Genomic DNA, 5,303 nt, shown 5'->3' on the forward strand with positions numbered 1-5,303 from the left:
CAGTGTTCCCTCTAAGCTGAGTCAGTGTGAGCTAGCTCACAGTTTTTTAGCCTCCCGCTCACAGATTTTTGTCTCAGCTCAGGAAGGATGGCTCCAGAGCAAACTAATTTATGCAGTAGCCAAATGGCTCGCTCACAACTTCAATACGAGTAGCTCACAAAGTACAATTTTTGCTCACAAGACTCCACAGCTTAGAGGGAACATTGGTCACTGCATAAAGCAGTTTGCTCTGGAGCCCTCCTCCCTGGGCTGAGACAAAATTGTGTGAGCTGGAGGCTCAAAAATGGTGAGCTAGCTCACACTCACTCAACTTAGAGGGAACACTGACTGTGACCATCCTTTTTGTGGTGACACCCACCTTTTGTGGTGGCCAGTCTGCGGAAGGGCCTGTGAGGAGGCTCGGCCAAAACGAGCCTCCTTCACCTCGATCCCACCACCTCTGCGATGACAACCGGGAGAGACAGGGAGCTATTTCGGGGTCCCTCCGCGTCCCTGCAACTCAGCCCTGCCTTTTTTGGGAAGCGGAATCCACTTGCTGACTGGGCAGGAGGGAGCTGCCCTTGCGGGAGCCGGGTGCACCAGCTATGCTGCAGCTTACCGAGGAGGCCGGGGTGGCGGAGGGCTGGGCCTGGTCGAGCTGCCTTCCCCGGCGGCCGGGACAGGCCGGTCTGGGCGCCAGGAGGAAGAGGATGGCAGAGGGCCTGGCGAGTGCCACGTTGGGCAGCAAGGTAATCTGAGCCAGCTTCCCCTGCACTGCTGCCTCTCGCAAGGGCAGGGGCGAGGAGGGAAAGTCCTCTCCGGGCGCACGGGTCTGGTGCAGGTACCGGAAGGGCTTGCGGCCTCAAACACGGCAGCACCACTCCCCAAAAAGAGCCGCACTGCCTGAAAGTCTCCCTGGGCCGCTGCGGCCTGAATTCTGCCACTTTTAAAGTGGACTGAGGAATGGGTGGAGGATAAGAGTGACGCAGGCTGGAGGGGGGCGGGCAGGCTTGCTTCCGGCTAAGCTGGGGTGTGTAATGTGAATCTCTGCTTCGAGCACTGTCAGTCCCGTCTAAAGCTACTTGGAGTAGTTTGGGTGTCTTTGCTGCTGGAGGGGCTCTTCCCCCAAGTGCAGAAGGCCATAGCATCACAGAGTTGGAAGGGACCTCCAGGGGTCATCTAGCCCAACCCTCTGCACAATGCAGGACATTCACAAATACTTTCCCCACCCCACCCCCAGTGACCCCCCTGCTCCACGCCCAGAAGATGGCCCAAAAAGCCTCCAAGATCCCCGGCCAAACTGGCCTGGAGAAGAATTGCTTCCTGACCCCAAAGTGGTGATCGGCATGTCCCTGGGCATGTCAGAAAGGGTTGCAGCCCTGAGATCTCCCAGGATTACAACTGAACTCCAAACCAGTGTTCCCTCTAAGCTGAGTTAGTGTGCGTTAGCTCACAGTTTTTTAGCCTCCAGCTCACACATTTTTGTCTTCGTTCAGAGCAGAGAGGGCTCCAGAGCAAACTAATTTATACAGCAGCCCAATCGCTCGCTCACAACTTTCATGTCAATAGCTCACAAAGTAGAATTTTTGCTCACAGGACTCCACAGCTTAGAGGGAGCCTTGCTCCAGACTACAGAGATCTGTTCCCTTAGAGGAAACAGCTGCTTTGGAGGGTGGGCTGTGTGGCTTTATGCCCCACTAGGGTTTCAGCCCCCCAGGTCCTGGTGGGTTTTCCCCCAGTTTCCGGGGTTTCAACCTCCTGCGGGCCACCTGGCTGGCGAGGGAAAACCCGCCCCCAAACAGCGACGTCCCTGACATGTCATTGTCACCTGGAAGTGATGTCATCAGTCAGGGGCGTCACGTGGGATGCTCTGGTTTGAGGGCATAACTCTATGGTAAACGTGGCCTAAAACCATGACTTTTTGCCCTCAAACCAGAGTGTCGCTGTGCAACGTCCCCGACACGATGGCGTCACCTCTAGGTGACATAATTGGATCAGCGACATCCCAGAACACCCCCCAAATCCCCCTGCCAGCGCAGCGGGGGGGCACCTGGGAACCCTATATCCCGCAGGGGCCCTCTTCTCCACAAACCCTGCCCTCCCCGGGCTCCACCCCCCAAATATCCAGGAATTTCCCAGCCTGGAGTTGGCAACCACACCAGGCCTGCCAGAGTGCCAAAGGCCCTGCGTGAAAGGCCAGCCTGCGGTGTGGCTAGGCTTAGTGTCGGCGCACAGCAGCAACGCAATTAATTAGCAGAGCCTTGCAGGTCAGCCGATAGATCCTTCTGGGTTGCGCTCCTGGAGTCAGGCCAACTTGTGAAGCCGGTTTCTCAGCTAAGGCAAAAGGGGCCAAAAAGGAGTCGCTCCCGGAAGCAAACCGTTCAGACTTGTCGTTTCGTTTGTTTTCTGGGGAAGGGCGTCCAACTGTAGTTGCTCCTTTCTCACATTTTTTAAATGTTTTAGACTGCTTGGTTCTCGTACTTTAAACTTCTTCTCTGTTATTTCTTACATTAAGATTGCAACAGACTTTGGCTTCTTTAGGATTGTTGGTGAAGTTGGTGCCGTTTCCAAGAGGCTGAGGGACCCTGTTGAAATCCAACAACTACCTTCGAACGATCCAGAGAGAATGAACAAGCAGAGCACCTGCACCCCCTGGCGCTTGGAAATGAAACAGCTCCAATGCTGAACAAAGTCTGAGACCAGCGGCACACTGAGGACCAACAACGTTTTATTCAAGGTATAAACTTGGTGTGCACGCACACTTCCTCAGATACAGTGAAACAGAATTTCCTCAGCTGTTGCATATAGGCAGGGGTCATTTCGTAGAAAAAGAGCTAGGGGAACTCATTAGCATAACTCATTAGCATATGCCACACCCCCTGACATCAGCGGCCCGGCAAGGCCAGTGGGAGTGCGAGGAAGCCCCGCCAAGGCCCTCCCTGGCCCCAGGCAGGCAGGGGTCCTGGCTGAATGAGGGCTGGAAGCGGGGGGCCGGAAGCAGGGGGCGGGGCTTCATCATGTGCCCCGCCCCCTGCACCTCGCCCGGGGGAACTGTGTTCCCCCGCGTTCCCCCCCGAAATGACCTCTGCATATAGGAAGAGAGAAGGGGTGAGGTTAGTTGCCGGGAAGAGCTAGTTAGAATCAAGATGATGCATAAGTAAATGGACAATTATAGCTGAGATTGGATTAAGGCAGTTGGTAAGATTTGTCAATGGCAGTAAATTAGCATGCAAATTACAAGAGTTAACAAACAGGTTTGAGAATGAAGTTTTGAGTCCAGTGGCACCTTCGGTTTGGTGTCGTGGTGAAGTGCGCGGACTCTAATCTGGGAGAACCGGGTTTGATTCCCCACTCCTCCACTTGCACCTGGCTGGATGGCCTTGGGCAAGCCGTAGTTCTGATAAGATCTGTCCTTGAAAAAGAGCCATTTCTGTCAGAGCTCTCTCAGCCCCACCTACCTCACAGGGTGTCAGTTGTGGGGAGGGGAAGGGAAAGGAGTTTGTAAGCCGCTCTGAGACTCCCTTGGGTAGTGAAGGGCCACGGGGTATAAAGCCAGTCTCTTCTCTTCTCTCTTCCAGACCCACAAAGCTCAGTTCTGGGTATATTTTTAATGAAAGAACTGAGAGACTTGGCACGTGTAGATATACACTCCTTCAGATGCACTGAAACGGACTTCCTCAAATATTACATATAGGTCAGGGGTGCGGTTAGTTTCCAGGAAGAGCTAATTACAGTCAAGATGCATAAGTAACCGAGCAATAAATACAGATAAGATTGGAATAATGCACTGGAGAAATCAGCATGTGAACTAGAAGTCGGGTGTGGATTAGCAGTTCCGTACCCCATTGGAGGGGGATTCAGATTCGGGACTCTGCCCCATTTCCCATCAATAACCGAAGGTGAGCATGGCAAGTAGAATAAGCATCTATTTCCTGATCTGAGCAGCTTCTGTGGATCACAGAGTATGGCATCTTCTGAATTCTTTTTTTTTTTTTGGTTCAGTCGCACACTCAAGTCCGACTCTTTGCGACCCCATGGACCAGCTCCCGCCAGGCCTTCCTGTCTTCCGCCGTCCTCTGAAGTTTGCTCAATGTCATGTTCGTTGCATCAATGACACTGTCTAACCATCTCATCCTTTGCCATCCCCGTCTTCTTTGACCTTCAATCTTTCCCAGCATCAGGGTCTTCTCCAGTGAGGGCTCCCTTCTCATTGGGTGGCCAAAGTATTTGAGCTTCAGTCTCATTATCTGGCCTTCCAGGGAACAGTCAGGGTTGATTTCTTTTAGGATTGACTGATTTGATCTTCTTGCAGTCCAAGGGACTCTCAAGAGTCTTCTCCAGCACCATAGTTCAAAAGAATCTATTCTTCGGCGCTCGGCCTTCCTTATAGTCCAACTCTCGCAGCCATACATGACTACTGGGAATACCATTGCTTTGACCATGTGGACTTTTGTTGGCAGGGTGATGTCTCTACTTTTTATCATGCTGTTTAGGTTCGCCATCGCTTTCCTCCCAAGGAGCAGGCGTTTTTTAATTTCATGGCTGCTGTCAAAGTCTGCGGTGATCTGGGATCCCAGGAACGTGAAGTCTGTCACTGCTTCCACGACTTCCCCTTCTGTTTGCCAAGGAGTGATGGGGCCGGATGCCATGATCTTAGTTTTTTTGATGTTGAGCTTCAAGCCATGTCTCTATGGTGCAGGTGATGAGCTGATAGCATTTGGGGAAGGTGGGTCATCCGTTGGATTTTCTGGGGAAGTTTGTGGTGGCTGCCGCATGACCGGCCTGAGTAATTCTGGGCTCTGATGGTGACAAGCCAAGACAGGTTTTGAGAGGGCCCCTCCCTCTTTTTGTGAAGTCGCTCCCCCCCCAGGGTTGCCGGGTCTCCAGGCACTGGCCGGCTCCAGGCAATAAAGATAAGTTCGCCTGGAGTATATGGCCGCTTTGGAAGGTGAACTCTGTGGCTTTATGCCCCCTTGAAGCCCCTCTCCTCCCCAAACCCCACCCTCTCCACAATCCACCCCCTAAATCGATAATGAATTTTGTAAAAAGTCATATACAGCAATCTCTTAGAGTAGCACATACAAAGGTTACAAGATATGAACAATGGTTTCACGCAGGGGTCATTTCCTGCAGGAGCGCACAGGAGTGGAGCTCTGGCAGTAAAGAGCCCAGGGGGCGGGCACATGCAACAAGCCCCACCCCCTGCTCCCAGCAGCCCTAGGCCACGAGGAGCAAGAAGCCTTTCTTTCTTTCTTTCTTTCTTTCTTTCTTTCTTTCTTTCTTTCTTTCTTTCTTTCTTTCTTTCTTTCTTTCTTTCTTTCTTT

Source organism: Gekko japonicus, unplaced genomic scaffold (genome assembly GCF_001447785.1).
Source record: "Gekko japonicus isolate JY-2015 unplaced genomic scaffold, Gekko_japonicus_V1.1 scaffold275, whole genome shotgun sequence".
NCBI classification, from domain to species: domain Eukaryota; kingdom Metazoa; phylum Chordata; class Lepidosauria; order Squamata; family Gekkonidae; genus Gekko; species Gekko japonicus.